This window comes from Argiope bruennichi, chromosome X2, assembly GCF_947563725.1.
Source record: "Argiope bruennichi chromosome X2, qqArgBrue1.1, whole genome shotgun sequence".
NCBI lineage: Eukaryota > Metazoa > Arthropoda > Arachnida > Araneae > Araneidae > Argiope > Argiope bruennichi.
In genome coordinates, this window is record NC_079163.1 from 5978080 (window position 1) to 5999913 (window position 21834).

Consider the following 21834-nt stretch of genomic DNA (forward strand, 5'->3'; position numbering starts at 1 on the left):
GAGTGCTATATTAGAAGTTAGTAATAATATTCCGAAATTCTCAAGATGGGTGGACAGTACATAGCCTAAGTGTTCTACTAACTATAACTACGAGAACTAATTTTAGAGAAAAATCATTTATTTTTAATGTATTTTGAATGGTTTGATATTAAATGCGTCATTTGATATTATTATATTTGTGACTATTATTATTATGTTTGTAGTTATACATATAATATACATATATATAGTTGTATACATATTCCGTATTTATTATTATGTATATAAGTACATATTCCGTATTAATTATTAAGTTTTAATAAATAGTGTAGATTGTAGAGTATTGATTATATTGTTTTTTTTTTTTTTTTGTTTTTTTGCCTCACCACACCTCACCTCACAGTTTTTTTTGCCTTACCAGTGGCGTAACTGGTTGCGGTCCAACCAGTTACGCCACTGGTTGGACCGCAACACCTTGAAAAAATTAGAAGTAGCCCGTACCCTGGAAATGTCTGCCCACCTCTGGTCTAGCATATTAATCATTTTTATGCAATAAATATAACTTTTCGAAGATTAAATTCTATCCTTTTATAGAAATTCTCTAGTTATTAGGCTTTTCTTTGAGAGCAACTGAAATTCAACTGACTAAAATGGCAGTATTTTTCTAATCTTGACGGTATTCTATTGGAATTTTTTTTATATAATATGGCCTAAATATCTAGCTGTGACATTATGAAATTCAAAATTTCTTATGTGTCGCATATGCACAGTTAAAAAATGATTCAATATAAATATTCATATTTTCTTGGCTATTCAAAGTATTTGCTTTATATTTTAATATAATGTATTGATGCCAAATTGTTATGTATTCTGTTGTTTTGTATGTTTTGGTTGAAAATTCTAAATATTATAATCAAACACTTGAAAAGTGTATGATTATTTAAAAAATCCTTTATATCTTCCCGAATATAGATACTTTTTTTTTCGAAAATGCATTTTAAGTATCAGATCAAAACCATTGATGAAAGTTGCAAATCATCAACTCCTGTGAAGCGGAATGAACCCAGTTCATTTCCATCTTCATCAATTTCTCTTTGGTCCCTTAAATTGCCTTGTTTCCAAATTTTCACGATAAATTGTGAGTTCATACATATTCTTTGGATTGTAGAGATTTAAAAGCAGTTTTGTTGTTCTCTCTGAACAAATTCAAAAAAATCTATAAATCTGAAAGACACGGATATTTTTGATTAGTTAATGCCTACATATATAATTTTCCTTGTCTGGCGGCATCTGCATTTAAATGAATGAACAAAATAAAACCACACTTCATATACAGATTGTGGAAGACATGGAAAGATGAATTCCGCAGAAAAATATTAGTACCAAATGTTGCCGATAGGGATAATACTAGCGCTGTGGGAACGCAGTTATAAATGAATTCATGAAACTGACAGAAAATATTCTTTTATTCATCAATTTTAAGGTCCTCTGGATGTCGTGCAACATTTTCAATATTCTGACCTTTTCTGTGTACCACATATTGCCACTGCTGCGTGTAAATTGTCAGTTTCGATGTTCATATCAGCCTGTCTTATGTTCTGTTGAAGACATGCAGGTTTGCTTAAAAGCAGCCACTGTATTACACTGTCTATATAGTGTAGAACAGTTTTACCAGTACAGCATGCTGAGGTAAAGTAGAGCCCGTATTAGGCACCATCAGCAGTCAATCAGTCAAGAACACATCAATAGTCAAGAACGAACTGCTTGCTCTTCCCCTTATAATCCCTATAATCGGCTCTTCCCTGTAAATTTTACATAATCTATCTCGATATGCAACTTAGCTCTTTCGTACGTGACAGCAGCGTCAATATTTCTCATACCGACAACTTTTAGTATTGGATTTAATAAGATTTTAATCTTTGGGCTGTAAAATATAGGAAGAATTCTCCATATTCTAAGTTTTTTAAAAATTAAATCTATATAATTTTAATGCCATTTTTTAAACAAGATAATCTGGAATATTTACCTAAAAATGAGGACTGATTCTTCAACTTAGATTGGAAAATTTAAGCTGTTTAAATCTTTCCTTTTTTGTAATGACCAGCATCTATTCGATGAAAAAACTTTTCCTAACGAATGCATGCATGAAAGGCTATTGAATTATTGAAATTATTCGTTGCTGAATTTGTTGTGAAGATATTATAGATATTGCGTGCCATACAAAGGAAGTGCTTACCCTACATTATAGAACACTACATTTCTTCTTGGAATTTTCTCCACGCTTTTCAGACGGCCGCTGAAAGTCTCGTGAAGATGAAATGATGCTCTGTCTGATATATTTTATGCAAGGCACGTCTGCCGGTAACGAATTTTCTGTAAGAGCTCCACCCAGCTGTTAGAAAGGAGATGTGGGTGGAATTGTACATGATCCGAGATATACTTATGGAAACTTGTTGACCTCACATTAAACTCGTTAGAGATGCGGTCATCAGAAGCAATATACATATATATAATTTTCTTCTTTTTATTTGAATAGTTTGTTGTGTTTTTGAATCTATGTATTAGATATGTGCGCACACTGTGAACTGCGGTTTATTCTTTTTTGCTTTCTCCAAAGAGGATTGTTTCCGTTGATAATAAATATAAAACTCTTCATTCAAGCTTTTGCTTATTAATTTATACAGTGAAACATATAATTTTTATTGAAATAAGGAACTCAATTTTGATTCCTGATATTGAGTGATCATGTTAAGCGTCAATCTATTTTTAAGAAGATTAATGATCCGTTTCTATTTCAATTTGATTCAGTTACTTATTCGTTTACTATTTAAGTATTTTTTTAAACTTTAAATCATACTCAAAATTTTGAAACGTAAAAATAATATTTACATTTCTTGTAAACCAATATTTTTTCTCTAATGTTTGTTTTATTCTTAAAATGTTTTCTTTGTTTTGATGAATACAGAATGCGTCATAAAGTCGTGCAAACTTTGAAGATTTATATTAAAAAATATAATATCAGAAAAAATTTCGGTCTGCGTGATTATGATCAGAGGGGCATTAGATTTTCTTTCCATGTATAAAAAATTATTCCAAAGGTAACTAACTATAAGATGGTGCTGGCATGTCATAGTGGGCCATTTTATTCAAGTCAGGCTAGAAATAAAATACTTAACTTGAGATACCTCCTCATTCAATGTCCGCAACATCCTAAGATAGAACGTTGATAGTTGTTTTCTACTAGAATGGTGAATCCACAACTGCATTGCATAAGTTCCGAATAGGGAAAGGACTGAAGGTGAGATATTGAGTTTAGTACCACGTTTTCGAGGTTCGTCCTTGAAGTAGCAGACCATGCTTGAGAACAGACCATGTTATAAAAAGTGTAATGGAAGAACAACCGAGGTGTTAGCAGGGAGTAGGAGTGCTCGTAAAGCCCTAAGAATAATTCCGTAATCGTCGATTCATCAAATTTTGAGCGGAATCTTGGATATACTATATCCGTACGAGATAAAGCATTTCTGAGTTATTACTGGCTTTTCTCCACTTTGCATATGAAGTCAAGGCTGTAAGTTTAATCACCTTACGATCATCAGACTGGCCGCAGCAGATTTTTCATTGTGAGAAAATTCAAAATCTCTTGAGTAATGAGGTTTCCCAGCCATTCTGAAAGATGCCATATGACAGCTCGTCGGTGACATCGATGCCGGCATGCTACATTCAGCTGTAATAGGCGCAATGATCCTCATCACTTGGGTAATACTTTGTGGTTGTAGTGATGTTGAACTTTTACTTTAAAATAGACGCACAGTATCATGTGATTGTGATCTGTTTCATTGTCTGTTAGTTTTTGTTTGATTTGTGTAAAACCTCTTAGTATAATGTGTGAGCGCTAATTTCGGTTAGTTTTAGAATCTTTTTTTTACATTGGGGAAAATTCCAATGCCCCTTTGATCATATTCATACAAATATCGCAATAATTTTATTACGAAAATGTGCACGAATTTATGAACCCATATTTGAAAGAACGTTGCAAGACGTCAACTGAACCGAAATTTTATTTCGCTACTATTTATATTATTTCTTTAGTTTTTAAAGCTATTATACTAATTAATTTTAAATTTAACCGTCATTAATTTTAAATTGATATGCAATCTTATTGATTTTTAAGCAAAATAATTTTTTTTCGAAATAATCATAATTACTATTTTATCTATTTTTCTTCAATGTATTACATATCCGTTTTATTAATGCGGACTGTTTTAAATAGTAAATGCAGTTGGTCGAGTCCAGCATTGTTTTTATGTTATCTCTCGTTTTAAATTCTAAACATGATTATTGTATGAGCAAATGTGAAAAGTATAGAAAAAAAAATTCCGCGCTAGCTATTTGAAAAGGCAAACAATCAACTGAAGATTTGAAGGTGTCTTGTCAAGAATGAAATTCATGAAGCTGGATCGAAATCATGAATAGGTTATATATATGCAAGATCAAATATTTTCATAATGTTGTCAACAGGAAGAACCTACATATGCTGCTTGTTTTAAACTAGAATTTTCTTATCGGTATCTATCATCATATAACTACATATTTTTTTTCTTTTCCAAAAGTTTTTTTTTCTGTAATCATTAGTTTCATCGAAATAATTCTAAGAACTAAATGAAATTCGGAATTTATTCATTAAAAAATGTTCGTTTAGCAAAATCATTTGGAGCTGTGTAAATATTATATCTTCACGAATTGGTGCAAATAGGCCTTTGAAAATTTAAAAAAGTGGAAATAATAAAAATTCTGATAAATCATTTATTATTATCTTTATTCTCTAGTTCTTTGAAAATGAATTTATTGTGCTGAGATTAAAAGATGCGACGGTTTTTTTTTTTAATGCATTCTTTTGTACTTGATCTAATTTTAGAAAGAATATTAGAAAATGAGTGCGGAAGAATTTTATTAAATATATTTTGATGAAACTGTGCAAACAACTTTGTTATTTTTTTTTTGGGAGAAATACATCTATGAGGATAATATGCAATTTTGATGAAAAGATTTAATTTTGCTAAATATCTTTTTATCCATAGCATCTTCTATTTTATTCGTATTCGTATTAAATTTACTTGGAGTAAAAATCTTCGGCGAATTTCCAAATTGAAAATTGAAAATTTTGTGATTCAGGTTATTTCATGTGAAAATTAGACGAATGTTATTCAGTATTTGTTCTCAATATGATAGTGAGAACTCTCAATATGTGATTTCTGAGAATCAACATTTAATTTAAGAAAATGAATATTTTGATTAAACATGAATTGAAAGAGAATAACTAACTAATTGAGGCTACAAGACTCGTTGCAATTAAAAATTGTATTTTCGAAAAGATCTACTAATATTTCTTTTAAAACAAAAACTTTAAGCATACAAAACGTTTGTCTGTAAAATCCTATCGATATGAACACTAAATGTATCATTCAAATGATATATCTGCGATTAGTTAGGCATTAAATGTCTTTGCTACACACCCGGATTCATTAACACAAACAATTTAAATAAGCTCTTATTAAGTAGTTAACGCGGTTTATTGATTTGAAATGCGAAGTACGTCATGAAATGTAATATAGATATTATGTTGAGTTTCAGATAAAAATAATAGTAAAATATCCAAATAAATTATGATTAGCATTTAGATAATATTTGCCTTCGATTTATTAAAAACTGATAAAATTTCCATTTTAAATAAACTTTGATTTCCAACTCCTTCATAACGAAAGGGGGATCTTTTGACACTCTTTTGTTGATTCTTTCGAAATGAAACTATAAAATCCCACAAGGTTTGTTTTATTTGAGAATGTTTGATTTGAGAAATTACTTACGTTATTATTGAATTGCATTCATAGAAATTTCTGTCGTGAAGTAATATTTTCTATTGATGGACAATACTTATTTTTTATAATTTCTGCATAATATTCTGACTTATTGTGAAATTCTGGTTCATTGCCTGCTAATTTTCCCCTTAACTCTTCGGGTACAATTGACTTATCAGAACGTTCCGTATTTGTTTCAATTTATCTTTACATTATTATCATTCTAATTAGTTTAAGTCATATCATGTAGCAGTATATATTCTGAATAATAAGAAATAAATAGTTTCTTACGTAAAAGCTAATCCTTCAGATGTTCAAAAAATTAAATGCGCTTCAAATACAAAAGTCGTTTCAAATAAATGTGTGGTTAAAGGATTAATGTTAAAAGAAATAGGCATTATTGTTTAAATGTCGTTAGAAAAAATTTTGTCCACTTTCCAATATATAATTTCAGTACAGTCTTAATATGAAGCTGAATTGCATAATGGATTCAAAAGGTTTCAATGTCTCACATAATTTCTCACTTTAGACATTTTTAGTGCTTTATCGCCATGCAAAGTTCTTCATGACTTATCGCCATATTTAAATAGAAATTACAGTTTTGAATTAAATATAGTTTAAAAATCGATTCTGTTTCATGCAACTCTTCTGTACTATTTTAAGCAGAGATAATCGTAAAGTTGTTTCAAAATGATATTGATTTAGAAACTAGATAACAGATAAAAACCAATTGCTTTATTTGAAACATTCTCTTGTTTCAATTTACTCATAAGAAATGTTTTATTCAAGTGCCAGACTTTGTTTGAAGTTAATAACGTTTTAAAATTCAAATATCAGTTACCGAAGTAATATGCAAGCTTTGTGAATCTGATTTCTTCTTTCGATTTTAAAACATATTTTCTTATTTCGTACAACATTTCATTTCATTCTTCTTATAATTTTATTTCATTACGTTTTTACTTCTTTTTATATCGGGTGAAGGTTATTTAATTTGATAAATTAGAATGTTTTTGGCAAAAACAGAAGCCTTCAAAATCCCAATAAAATAATTTCAGCGAACGTTTTATTTTATTTTAAGAGCTCCTTTCGCTTTAATAATATTAAATTTTAAGAAAACTCCTTCACAGATAATATTTGTAATGCCTTTTATCCTCTAAATGTACTTTTTTTTTTCAAATAAAAAAAATCTAACTTTACAAATCATTTTTGTTTTTCGCATGCTGATTATTAAATTTTCCACTTATTTTTTTACATTTTGTATAAAATGAAAATATTAACTATTTTAGTATTCCGTTCATCTGAACCGGAATCGTTGTTTTCACTTGTTAAATAGTCTGATTTCATTATGTGTTTCTCATTAAATCCAAGATAGAGTAAATATGTGTGGTTCAGATTATCACTGGTCTCAATACGCAAAGCTTTTCTTGGCTTATCTCCTTAATGAAAAACAAATGTGGGCTGTTTCTTCTCAGACTATCCAATGAAGCCATTCCTAGTCTTTTATTTGTTAGGAACATGTTTCATTAGAGTACTTCCACTTCTGACCATCACCTTTGATTTTTGCTGTGTAAATTTATTAAAGGACAATAAAGCAAACGTTTTCAATGTAAAGTTATGTTTAGAGATATAAAACAACATTTCGGTTACATTATTTTGCCTGAAAAAAAAACTGCTTCTAATACACTTAGAAATATAAAGAAAGTAAAAATAATAATAAAAATAAATAAATCCGTTGAAGTTAAAATTTACTTTACTGTATGTAGTAGAAATTATTTACTTAAAAGTAGACTGTATCAAAATGAGTGTCTTGCAAATTGAAATATCTTAATTTTGATTTATTTATTTTTAAGAAATCCCCATTTTAAATATTAAAATTCATTTCTGTTTTCAACTGCATTTTATCTTTTGAATTTACTAAAGTAAAATTAATTCATTCATTAATTAAAATATCTTAGTAGAAGATTAATATTTTGTTGATTTCAAGCTAATGCATTGAAGCAAAAAAATTTTGGCGTATGAGGGAAGAAATGTATTTTAATGCATAAAACATTTAATGTTATCTAAAACTTCGAAAATGCGAAAGATGCCCGGAATTCATTTCTGTCTGAAAACTCCATTGTGAATTGCATATTTTTACCCTAAAATGATGTTAATATTTATTACTATTTTACTGAATAATTAAGAACAAAAGAATAAGTTCAGCTTGTCAATTTTAATAGATGATTTTAATATTTAATAAACGCAAAAAGAAATTGGATTATTAATCCCATTTATCCCTACTGGCCACATGAATGTATGTATAATGAGTCTCATTGGCACGTACATGAAAACAAAATGTTGCATCTTTTTAAAAATGTTTGAGTTGTGAATAAACTATCCTTGCTCAACAACTTTCTATCAAATGACCCGTTAGGCGTTACTTTTCTAATGAGGATCGCTGCGTCGTTACGATCGGCTTCCAAGCACACCACTTGCTTTGACATGCACATGAATTTCAGATTGATCTCATAGCGTATCTGGCCATAATGAGGCAATAACAGCTGGAACAACTCGATAAGAACACTTCTGCCGAGATGGCTTCATTGATTTTTTTCACTTATAAGATTCCCTTATTCGTTTCAGCAAGGTTTTTATATTCCAGTTCCTTCCTTTAATTAAAAATAGAAAGCTGGATACAATTCTTATTTTGTTATATCATTTTATCCAGATGGTAGTAGTAATTTGTGACTGAAATTTTGGACGTAAAGATAGGCCTTTTGATTCTCAATGACATATAAAACTCAAATATGCTTGCAGTAAGTCTTCCGTCTTTTAGGAGACATTGTATTCACTTTTATATTTCTCCCTATTTTTGTCAAATAATGGAGGATTTACTGAGCACGTTCGTGTATAAGCGACTTCAATGAAATATTTTAGAGACTAAAATTGGTTTAGGGAAGTAATGTGCATCTACAATACTTTAGTTTGCCGTTTCGCTCTATATTTAATGAAATCATATTGGAATATTTGTTGTCATTCGTACTGATTATTATTTTATAATAAAGATCGTTTAATTATTTTTCTTATTTCAATCTAGCACAAAATAAACAGTTATTATTTATAAAGGTTTCGGTTCTGACATTTTGAGTTTTCCGAGACATGAAATAGCATTGAATTATTATATATAACATACGTTTCAGTTCCTATTGAAACTTGTTTTTATGCATTGAATAGTCACTTACGAGATATCATTTGATATATTTGTTTAATGTATTTTAAAAGGACTAAAGAAAAATGATTTTAAAATGCTGCCTTCTATTTCATCAGACAACCCAAACGCTTACCAAGTTGAAAGTCTTCTATCAAATATTTTATAATAATCTTAAGATAGATAAAAGTCATTGCAGCTGTACATGCAAGTTCCACATCTCTTTCCAAACTATTTTAACCAAACTCTGTACATTCATTATTAGGACGAAAGAAAGAATAGTGTTGACTTTTCAAAGCGAGAAAGTTTATTCAATAAATTGGAAACTTAGTATTCTTTTATTTAAATCGCTTCAATATAGAATTAACAGGCAAAATAAATAGAAAGTTAAAATGTTAGACATAATTTGGGTCGAATCCTGAAAAGAAAGGGTTAAAATGGAATATTAAACAAATCTAAAAATGGAATAAAATTTCTATTTCAAAGATTAGATTCAAATTAAAAACTCTATTTGATCATATATTTTAAAAATTTCAATAAAACCAATTATATTCAGGCGCGATGTTTTATATTCTTTCACACTACATATTCTACTACTACTTAATGCAAATTAAAATTTATAATATTTACAACTTGCATTGTATCCCATCAGTTTCTTGGCGTTGCAGGGCTGGTGCAGCATCACGCATTGGGGTATTGTTGCATCACTTTTATTCATTTCTGTTGAGTAATTGATTCCCCATTTTTTTTTTTGTGGTGGCTGTTATTCTGTCTTTTGTGCTTGCTTTTCCTTTGATGGCGCGTAACAAAAGAGCAAAGAGAAGGAAACTCGGAAGGCGGGAAAGCGTCACCTGCTGAAAAAGGTTCATCAGCATCTCTTCCTGAACTTTCTGTGAGGCAATTAATCTTTAAAAAAAATACTCACTTCTGAGCTTGGTTAGAGCTATAGACTTCATGCTCAACGTGCTAGCTGCGACTCCTATTTGAGGAACATTAAACTTTTTTTTGTATATGATCACTTTGATTCATATAAGAAAAGAAATGAATACGTAGTTTGTTTCTTATTAAATTCCAAATATTTTAGATAGTTGCAGTGATGTAAATGTTTTGAGTGAATGCTTTTGTCTTTTGTGGCAAAAGCAAATCACTTCTGTCGAAAGGAAATAAGATTTCAAGAGGTTTTACCTCCTTCACTTCTGTTATTGCTTGTATTTCTTGTATCATTGATCCTTGACGTTTGTGCTGCTAGAATTGAATATTTTGCCATTGTCTGATTGGAAATGGGATGTATAATTAATAGTATGCATCAAACATAATTTCATTCACTTCTCGGGTTCTTGACTTTTATTATTATTTTTTTTTTACATAAAAAATGAATAACTGCGTAAAATTTACAAAACTTATTTAAATTTTTTAAAATTATTTTTGTGAATTTTTTTTAAAAAAATGCCAAATGGCTACATTATGATTTACACAATATCCCACATTACATTATGATATACACAATATTAATAACGTGTATCCAAATAGCTACACGATGCACTGTAGGATTAAAGATATCGAATTCAAGACTATACTGTCTGTCATCACATTTAATTTTAACCATTTTCAATAAACAATGTAGCTAGTCATTTTCTGATAAACTGATTTTAATAATCTTAAATAGTCTTTTTAATTTTACATCTTTTTTTTAATCATGACTTTCTTTTTGAGATCTGCATTTTGCTCCGAATTTTTTTGAAGCTATCTAATGCTCTAAAGTTTTCTTTTTACTGTATCTATAATATGAAAAATATTGTATTTTTTTTAGTATTGTAACAGAATTCAACTTAAAAATTAAACACCGTTTTAATTTCTAAATTTCTTGTATAGCTTATAAAATATTTTACAATGTAATTCCGATCTGACTTTATTAGTAGCTTTGTAACAAAAAAGTTTTTATTATTAGTTTTTAACACCAACATATAAGTAAGAAATAAAAGATATTTTTGGCACCGATACAATGATTATGTATATGCCATCTTTGCAACAAAAAATAATAAATGACGTATATTTAATTTCCTTCCTGTAAATTGTGACATTTTTTTCTGACAGCTTGAAAATTTTCTTCTTTCATGACAAATATTTTCTTCTGGAAGCTTCTCCGGACGATTTCATTTTAATAATAAATATATGCGATAGATTAAATGTCACTTCTTTAAAAACATGTTAATAAATGCTTAATTTCTTTGAAATTTATTATATCTCGAACTTAAAATAGTATAAGTAACGAAGAAAACTCTTCGAAAAAGAAGCGTGTAATGGTAGTTTTAATCAGAAGTTAGGAAGTAAGTATTATAAATCAAAACTTACAATTGACCGAGTCCTCCTTGGTAAACATAATCTATTCTTGTAATCAAAAAAGTGGAAATGATGCGTTATTTGTTACTGACGTTTGTTGTTAGCATTCCCTAAAGGGCAAGATAAATGCTGTAAGATATATTACGATGTTGGTAGTAAAGAGACATTATTCAAAATCTCATTCGCCGATCCATTCACTTAAAGAATTTCCCCCCTGAACTATTAAGCAATGTTCATTGCTGGCTTGTTCCATTTATTGTCACAAATACACATCCATTTCCTTTTCTTGTTCCTTTTTATTGATTAGCACTTCTTTTATCCAATATTAGCTGTGAAGAAACTTAATAAAGTGATGAACCGACTTTTTTTTCAAAAATATTTTTCTTTTTCTTTTTCAAAATGTCATTCTTTTTTAGTTATGAAAGATACATATTACGGAATGGCAGAATAAGATCATTCATTCACCCAGTACGAACTACGTACAATCGATACTGGAGGGGGGAAAACCGAATGAAAACTGGAGCAATGCGAATGGCTAGTGCAATCCATCTGAATTCGTCAATCCTTTGGAATGCAAGATGTGAAACCAAATCTCATTTTTAATGAAGAATAAGTATATTGATATTATCGACAATGTTGATTATTAATTCCGGGAATACACGTCAATTCTAAGCGAAGACGTTGTATGAAAAAGAATTAGATTACAAGCTTTATTCCAAAGGGGTTTTTAAACGACTTTGTTCCCTTTCCAATGTTATTTTTTCATTGAAGCGTAGTATGTGTAAAACAACCTATTGCATTTTTCTTCTATTACTAATTTTGTAACAGATCAATATTTTACCATTCTCTCCCAGAAATCGAAACTGAGGGTGTAAAGAAACCAAAACATGAAGCAACCTTGAAAATTATTATGTGGTTGATAAGGTAACTTTATAATCGTTGATCATTTAATGATAGATAATCAACAAAGGAAAGCCAGAAATGTCAAAGTATTAATGAAATTGAACTCATTTTTAATTTTATGCATATAGTAAGGGAGACGCATTTTTTTTAAAAATTTTGCTTATTTATTCACAATTCTTTGAAATAATTACACTTGACAATCAAAACCATTTAAACAAATCAGCGTTTGTACTTCTATTAGGAAGGTGATGTGCTCGATTAAAAACAATTACATAATTGTACTAAGTAAAAAGTCTTATTCAATATTTAAAGGAGTGGCTGAATGTATTCCAACTTATTCAAAGTAAGCTGTACATAATAGTTTCCTAAATACTTTTTTCAACAGATTCTGGATATAACGGCCGTACAATGTTTTATTCAGGCATTCATTGGTGACCATTCTGTTCTGGAAGAAAAAGAAACGAAGAAGTTATTGAGGCAACTTGAGAAGCTTTTTATTCGATTTTTTTTTAATATGATAAATACCTTTTTTGTTATTTTAACATAACTAAGAATATTGTCCAAGTTACTTTGGAATTTTATCCATTCTTTATAGTAATAATAATGCATGGCTTTGTACGAGTTTTGAATTTTGTGTAAATCTTATTCTTAATATGGAAAGATTTTATTTAAGACATGAATAAATGGCATCTCTTACCGCTCAATGATTTTATTTTATTTTTTAAATGTTGTATGTTTCAACATTTTATTCATCAATAATAAGTGTGTTACGATAAACGATTTTAAAAACTAATAACCTGATCCATTTAAATTTGTTACAAAAATGAAGTCTTAAAATTGTATTTAATGAAAATTTTGTATCTATTATTTGTTCAGGATAGAAAAAAATTAGATACATTTTTTAATTGACGTTTCCAGAGAAATGATAAAATAAAGACTGCACTTAAACAAAAAGAATACCCTGTGGTAATACTACTCGGAGAAAAAGAAATTATTTGTCAAGAAATTTATTATAGTTTTTGGTTATCACAAGGCTGCTGATTTCAAAACAGGTGAAAGATTAAAAATTTTCAGCTTCTGCAACTAATACTGTCTTTTCTTTTCTCGTCTTATTTCTTAGTTGTTAAGCATTTTATAGATAACCACAAAAAAAAAAAACTCTGAGGAATTGGTACAAATTATTCTTTAAAGATTTGTAAAATTAGATACTAATATGAACACAAGGATGCATTTCTACATAGCGAGGCAAATTTTTAGAAATCTAGGCGATTTTAGCGAGGAACACGTAAAGGGGTTCTGCCAGGATTTTAAAATTATGGGAAAAAGATATCAAAATGAAGTATACATATGATGACTGCTTACTGCTGGAGCCTCCAACTCGAAGCTTCCACTGCACGTAAAAGGAGATCATATAAGAAAAGCTCTCCCTTGAATTTATTCAACCAACTTGTTTAGTTATTATTGTACTGCATTTATGCTAAAAATATATAATGTCCAGCTGTCATTTCCATTTTAATATACCATTGCGTTTGATCTTTCTTGATTTGTTAAATGTTATAGCTTTATTTCTTTTATTAATAGCATTTTAAGTTTTGTTCTTTAACATTAGGTTTACCAAGGGGCCATTTTGACCCCTCTGAGAAAACTTTTCGTTCATTTTCTTTAAGAAACTTATTGCCGTATTTTATGAGAATATTTTAATTCATTTTTACTTACATTTATAAAACATATAATCGCCAATCGTATCTTTTTCTTTTTTTTTAGTTTAGGAGGAATGTATATAGTATACCTACTTTTACCGAAGGGGTTATTTTGACCACTCGAATGAATATTGTTGAGAATACATACATTTATGTTTAAATATGTAACGGCTTGATAGGGACGCGCATAGATATAGGTGAAAATATAGAAATAAGTGTGTGTTAATAAAATGTGTGTGTAAAAGAAGCAAGAAGCCGAAGCCGAAAGTCAATCAAATAGAAGCTATTATAGGTTGTTAGTAAGAAACTCGTGTGACGTGTGAGTCATTGTTTTGGTAGAAGATGATGGTAGAAGAATAGATGGTCTTGAAGACCTAGATTAGAAAATAAACACTTTTTTTAGTAAATAAACGCAGAGGAACTGCCTTTTCATCACACCACACTTCAATAAATATATTGAAAATATAAAAAAAAATTCTACTTTAACATCAAAATAGATATGCCAATTTATATTTTTTCTAATTAAATACCGAAAGGGGTCATTTTGAGCCCTTTGGTAGAAATAGGTATATTCCAACACATGATAAACCTAGTGTTAAATCTCTTGCTGATATAAATATTTCTCGGATACTTCCCATCTCGGTGAAGAAAGCCTCATCAAACAAAAACTTCAATTCGGGAATTTATACTCTTCTTACACAATCAATACGTAAATCTGTAGAATCTTATTTGAACATATTTTTATTTTTAGTTGTTAGACAAGATTCGGTGCATACAGCTTTATAAGTAATAATATAGGGGAATCGATCGATACACTTGAAACATATTAAATCCACAATGTCGAATGTCTGTAACATCTAATTGCTTGTTGCCTTGTGTATTTCCTTGTTGCAAGGTGGGTAGTGGATTAAAAAAAAAATGGAGTCCATGTCATGATTGATTCCTCTGTCCATGTTGCAAATACCGAATCGAGGTCTGAGATAAAGAGAAGTCAAATGCACTTTAAGAAACCCATCTATGCTTACTTTTAAAATTGTATGATCAGATTACTAACATTCAATATAATAGCAATTTCTGCTCTTCACCATTACAATGAAACTTCTCATAAGTGTCTTTTATTGATTGACATGTTTCTGATTATATCCTTAGAGCAATTACGAGGTGAACTAATCAATACTGAACACCTGCTTAATTTGCCATTATGTTAAATGAAGTAATATATTATTGAATAAATGGTGTATTTCCACTGAGAATAGATTTTTTATAGACAAAAAAATTTATTTAATCATTAATTATGAACATTTCACGCGCTTTTAGTTGAAATCGTTTAATATCATTATTGTTTATTAAGTTCCAGCAATGTTCCGTTTTGAAAATCCACGATAGTTACCTTGGAACGACATTTGCAACTGGAAGGGTTCTGACTTTCACGAATTTGTCATGCTTACGTGAGAGATAAATCTGCTGTAGAATCCATTATTTACTTAGAATTCCATTACTAAACATTTGTGGTTTCACTCTGAAAGGAAAAAATACTCTGTTTTATTGTATTAAATTTCGTAATGAGTCGAGATTTCTTTAATTGTTTCCTAACCTTATAAATTTGCACTGGCTAACAAATGCTCATTCTCAGAAATTACTTAAATGATTAGTTAAAACAACTTTCTTTTTCAGTCTGAATCTAAAATATTTCAAGAGATAAAACCCATCTTATGAACAGCCGTTTAGTAATGCTATCGAAACAACTTCTCCTACGCATCGTTTTTTCCACTGATACAATCAGCTAGAAGTCCCCCCTCCTAAAAAGATATCTTCATGCATGCCATGTCACGCCTTCCAGAGTATCGAATGTGATAGAATAGTGAATACGTGTACCTGCAAGTAAATAGTGGGCAGAAATGGTCTGCAAGAATTCGGTTCTGGATACACGGCTCTCTTCTTTCTCGGGGAGAGGAAGCGTAGTGAAAAAGGGAGCTATTTTTATTGCTGCTATTACCCCTTTGTGCATTTCTGCTCCCAAGCTTTGTTTCTGGGAAGGACAGGAATTGAAAGACCATGCATCTTGGAATAGATTTTTCTTTTTGATGAACATGTTTTGGGTCGAAACATTTCACGTTGCTTTTGGAAAATAACTTTGCAGTCTTTATCTGTTTTGTTTTTTGAAGGAATACGTGGTGTGAAATTTAGTTAGTAGCATTCACTTCACATAATTGCTTTTTTACCTCAATTTGCACGAATTTTTATCCTGAGTCTGTTCACGAATTTCACGGTTCCTTAAGTGAAGATATTACTTTCCCATTTTCTTCTATCTTTACATTCTTTTATTTATATAAACTTAGAGCAGTATCTAAGTTGTTCTGTTGGTCTTCACTATCATTCAGTTCTTGTTCAGTTTTGATATAAGAAAACCATTTAGCGCTATCGTAATTAAAATCTCGCAAATTATTTCGATATTTAGAATATGTTATTATAAATTTGTCATTCGTTAATCTGTTTTACTTTTTGCCTTTATTATTGTTTTTTTTTATTGGCCTTTTACTCATGGGTACCAAATTTACAGTGCTGGTTATCCGTTCCCCCAATGAATTTTTTTCTTATTTCTTAATTGATTACATTGCATTCTCATTATTTTTTTTCATTCTATTATATATTGCACATTTACAAAAGCACAAAGGGTGTTCACACATTTTTAGAAAGATTTTGGAATCGTTTAATTAATGTTTATAATATGAAGACACTTTTTTTAAATGCCCAGTCTGTTAGCTTTTCCTCTGGACTATAAGTATGCATCGCCATTTTTATGGCAGAAAGAATTTTTGTGAAATTTCCAATGGCATCGATTTCTGTTCCTCTTCTACTACTTTTCAAGGTCCAAAGATCGTGGTGGGTTTACTCTTAGAAAGAGCTCTTTTCAACAGACTAAATTCACAATAGTTCGGGACAACACATTCCCGTCACGGGAATGCGCTGTAAAGGTATATATGCAATATATGTATCATTCTTCATTTTTTTTCAAGAAAGGCAGTTTTACTTTGATTTACATCGTCTTGAAAGCTGCAGATCGAAGTTATTTGTATAAAGAAATGAAACTTCTTCTGCAAATATCGGACTTAAATCTTTTCCTCGATAGTAAGTTGAATTGATTTTAACGCTGTTTCTCACTTTTTTATTTTTAATTTCTTATTGTGAGAGAACCCTGCGACAGTCATAAATTCCTTTGTGAAATTTTCTTTGCATTGACAGAACCAAGTTCACACATTTTTCCCTCCTCGCTTTCAATAGTAAATAGGCCTATAGTTGTAGTCATTTAGACAAACCTATACTTGATCAAGATCAAAATGTATTTTCATTTATCTCTTTTTAAATAGTTTCCTTACAGGATGACTACAAAAAATTTTCTGCATAGAGCCACATATCTCAGTAAAAGTCCGTGAATGTTGCGTATTTTAGTTTTTTTTAAAGTTGTAAATCTGAGCTTGTTATTTTTATGTATTGCTACTACAGTTGTATTGAAAGATTTTGCCATTTATTTTTGCGTCTGCAGATTTTCTCCAGTTACCAGCAGAAATATTTGAAATAGTACGTAACTTTTTCTGGTATTCGTCTGAAATCTTCTTACCATGTCGAAGTAATGATACAGTTTTATCTGTAATGATTTATTAAAAAAAGCTTATTTTGCTCTCAGAAATATTAATATCATGCACTTCATAACGTTTTTGAATTATGTAATAGGGATTATTTTCTTTGCACTTTCCTAGAGTCACATCCTTCAATTCATAGTTTATTTACATTTGACATCTTAAAAGATGAATAAGTTTAAAAGTAGCAGACGGTATTTTTCATTTTGGATAATAAGCTCTTGATAGAAACTTTAATTCCAAAACATATGCTTTTTAGATTTTTTTTGTCGAAATCGCTCTAAAATTGTGCAAATACCCTCTGTAGTTTTGTGAATATCGCCTGTAATTGCTGTTTAATTTGAAAGGTATTATTCCTAGGACATGTTCATTTTTTTAGTGTTTAAAAATGCTCTCATTACACTCTGGTTGCACACGTCTTATCAATTTCACCGAAATCGCATAAAACATCTCTGGAGTTATTATATTTGAGATTATGTTGAACCGGCCCATTGCATAATAAAGCTGTTCCGCATGTTTTAAATTGCTTTAATGGCCTTGGTTAGAAAGCAAGCGACTGTTTTTTTTTTAAGGCTTAGATTACTTTTTCAAATACCAGTATTTGAGGGTTTTTTTTTTTTTTTCTTCTCCTCACTGAAAGAGAGTAGCCGCGATGCCATATAGTTTCATCTTCAGGAAAGTCCTAGTTTGGAGTAATGTTTGAACAATCTTTTTATTTTCAATTTGAGATACGAAGCGCATTCCATGAGATTTTCTGTATGATGAGAAAATAATTTGCTTCTTTAGTTATTTTCCGAAAGACTTTTTGATTCGAGTAAAGAATGCATCTCTTAGCGAAGCGCCTTCTGAATTCGTTTCCAATCATTAGTTCGGTTGTTGACCCCATAGTGAATACAAAATTTCATTAACGTAATCACGAAAGTTTGGGTGAAGGTTAAGCGCCATGTTTGTAAAATTAATATTTAAATATTTTGTTCTCTTTAGAAGATGGAAACATTATGGAGTAAGTGGTATCTCTCTCACTTAGGAATTAAAAATATTTACGATATTTTGGGAATGATGGTTCTTGAAAGTAGCTAAGAATAATTTCGTTGAATATTTGCATTAGATGCATAAAAATAAATTATTACTTTAGTGCTTTGCTTGTCTTCCCGAATTTGTGAGAAAAAAAAATGCTTTCTTCGTATAGAGAAGTTCAAGCCAATCATACGCTCGTCCGTTTTCAAGAAAAGGCCTTGCATTTTGGTGATAAATATATCGTTGCAATAATGGGAAAAAATTTGATAAGAAGAAAGCTCATTTCTGAAGACTAAATGACAGATTTCATTAGTATGCTTTTCAATAGAAATCTACCTAAATGTTTAGCTGGCTTACAATCTGGAGATTAGTTTTCCAGATCTTAATTCTAAATACTTATTTCTTGCTAACCTTGTATTGAATACTCTTTTAGTAGCTTGATTTCAGATACATTACTTATTTATGACAGTTGTTTTATATTGAAATTTTTATTGCATTTCCTTTAATAAACTCTGAAATCATTTCTGTTCTTTTTGATGTAAGTTTTTCTTGAATATTTACCCATTCGAGATAGATTGCACACTCTACGTGCAAAGAATTTCCGAGCTAAAATGCAATGTAGCATACTGTTTGTGCAATAATACTGTATTCCAGATATCGGCTTCTGGGAATGGTCTGCAAAAAAATATGCGTCTCGAATGGGTTAATTTTATGTATGCCCTTTCTAATAATCGTTCAAGATCTCATAATTTTAATTTTCTTTTGTAGGTAAGGAAGCATCAGAATTTTGAAGATATTAATAACAGGTAATTCACAGGCTTTGATAATTTTTTGAATAGAGAATGGAATTCCGATATTCAAATCAGCCAATATTAAAATCTAGATAAAGGTTCAACTTAATAAATTTTACTCTCAAAGCTATTTTATGTTCAATAAGAATAATATAATCTTTCTGAAATGAATTGTTAATTTGTGTTCATTTCGAAAAATGAAGTGCTGTGCTGTATTAAGAGACTTGAAGAGCTTGATCGTATGTGGTACATATTTAAGCATTTGTACAAGTGATTATTTTTACCAAATTGATAACACGCTATAACTGCAGGTAAACCTGAAATAATCAATTTGGTAACACAAATGTAATATTTATCATTCAGTAAATGCATTTTTAGAAATTCAATTTTGATGATAATGAATTAAGAAATCGACTTTTTAATCATGAAACATGGTAGCTTTTTTATGGCATTTCTTGTTATTAAATAGAATTAGACAGGTTAGCGACAGCAATATTTATATTTTTACTCAAATATCTGAACGACAGCAATATTTATATTTTTACTCAAATATCTGAACGACAGCAATATATATATTTTTACTCAAATATCTGAACGACAGCAATATTTATATTTTTACTCAAATATCTGAACGACAGCAATATATATATGTATTTACTCAAATATCTGCAGTAGATTAAAGGAATACGTATAAAACAAAACATTTATCGATGATTTTTAATTTAAATGATAATTTAGAAGAAAAAGAGTAGGATTTTGTCTTTTTACATATTTGAACTTTCACTGTTTCTGACTTTTTTCACGGATCAACTTTCAGTTGCACTTCCAAGATATTTATGTCTTGAAACTTTTCATCAATGATAAGATTTTGAGTGGTTTGCCGAATTTCTTCTTGTAAACCAAAGATATTGATGCATATATATAAGATATCTACATCTACTCTGCACAAGTGGAGGGCAAAAAGCAACATCTATTTCATTGTGGTTTTTTTCTTCCTGGGAAGCTCTTATTTTAATCTGCTTTATGGCGGCATCCTTCCTGAATTGCTTTTCTTTACTTTCATTGTGTTGTTTTGTTTACTTTTTACTTGATCTTATTTATCTATCCGCCGGCGAATCAAGTTATAGAAGAAATAGGGTTAATCAATGGTCCTAAAGTTCTCTTGGGTTGAACTGTTTCGGCAAGAAAAGCCAACATTACTGAATTGCTCTCGTTAACTAAAAAGGTTGTTTTTGAATCTTAGGAGAATGCTTTTTCATCTGGAGTATGGCCTTGTTTTGAGCATGCTCTGATGAATTAATTAAGCGGTATCTTTTGGCTGAAGAGATTTTTTTAAGGCTTAAAATTTTCTAATACTTCTTTCAAACGTTATTGATAAAATAGAAAATACATGTTGAGCAAAAGATTTAAGTTTTTATCGTTTTCATTTGCAAAAAAAACAAAATATACTTTACTTATTAATCAATGTATTTTCATATTTTCTATTCTAAAGAAAAGAACAATGCTATACACCATCAGAAATAGAAATGTTTATCAAATTTGTATACCATTTTTTCTTGAATAAATTATAATATTTGTTTTGTAATATGTGTTGATTCGAATAAAAAAATTACATTTTATCTAAGAAAGTCGTAATTTTCTATTAATTTCATTTTTCATTTAAAATATGTGAGAAATAACATTAATATTTCTACTTAAATCAAGACCATTTGCTTACACATCACTTCTTGAAAAATGGAACGAATTCTACTTATTTAGTGTCCATCACATATTATCAAGGATGAAGTAACTTTCTTCTAATTAAAAGGATGTTAAATAAGATAAAAATTTTAAAGTGTTTACTTGTACATCTGCAATACTTTGTAATTTTAATTACCATTCAATTTTATTTTATTTCTGTGTCTACTCATTCTTTTTTAAGTAACTTTCGGCTCAAACGTCTTTTCTCTCCTTAAATGTTTTATGTGAATTTGATTTCCGTCTTTTGAAAATAAATACGAATTCTTTTCTGTATTTTTTATCTAGTTATGCTATATTCATCAGTCTTAAAATAAACATTTATTGTAATCATTGTTTTATTGTAATTATTGTTTTTTTATCTCTCCTGATGCAAACTACACACAGTTTTATTGCCATTTATAGAATCTAATTCGTTCTCAATAACATTGATACACTCCGCATTTAGAAAGAGCAGATTCATTTTTAAAATTGTTTTTTAATGATATAATTCTTTTCTTTATTTTATTTTAATTTGTTTCAGTATTTTCTCCCTGTATTCAGTATTTCAGTAAATCATCCCGATTTATTTCACACACACACAAGAAAAAATGCAAAGAAGGGTTAGGCGTAATTTACAAATTTGTTTGAAGTCACTGTGATCGGATGACATACTACTAATATGACAGTTTTTCTATATTGAATAAA

At 29.6% G+C, this 21834-nt stretch overlaps 1 protein-coding gene across 3 annotated transcripts in view; it reads left to right on the forward strand.

Moving 5' to 3' along the window:
• The window catches only part of LOC129960261 (fat-like cadherin-related tumor suppressor homolog), a 595142-nt gene that overhangs the window by 146139 nt on the left and 427169 nt on the right, over positions 1–21834 (forward strand). The window contains exon 2 of one of the 3 annotated variants that reach the window (XM_056073541.1): positions 19388–19425. The exons of the other annotated variants lie outside the window; for them this stretch is intronic. The gene's annotated coding sequence lies outside the window, so the exon portion shown is untranslated. The remainder of the gene's footprint in view (positions 1–19387; positions 19426–21834) is intronic. 3 annotated transcript variants of the gene reach the window in all.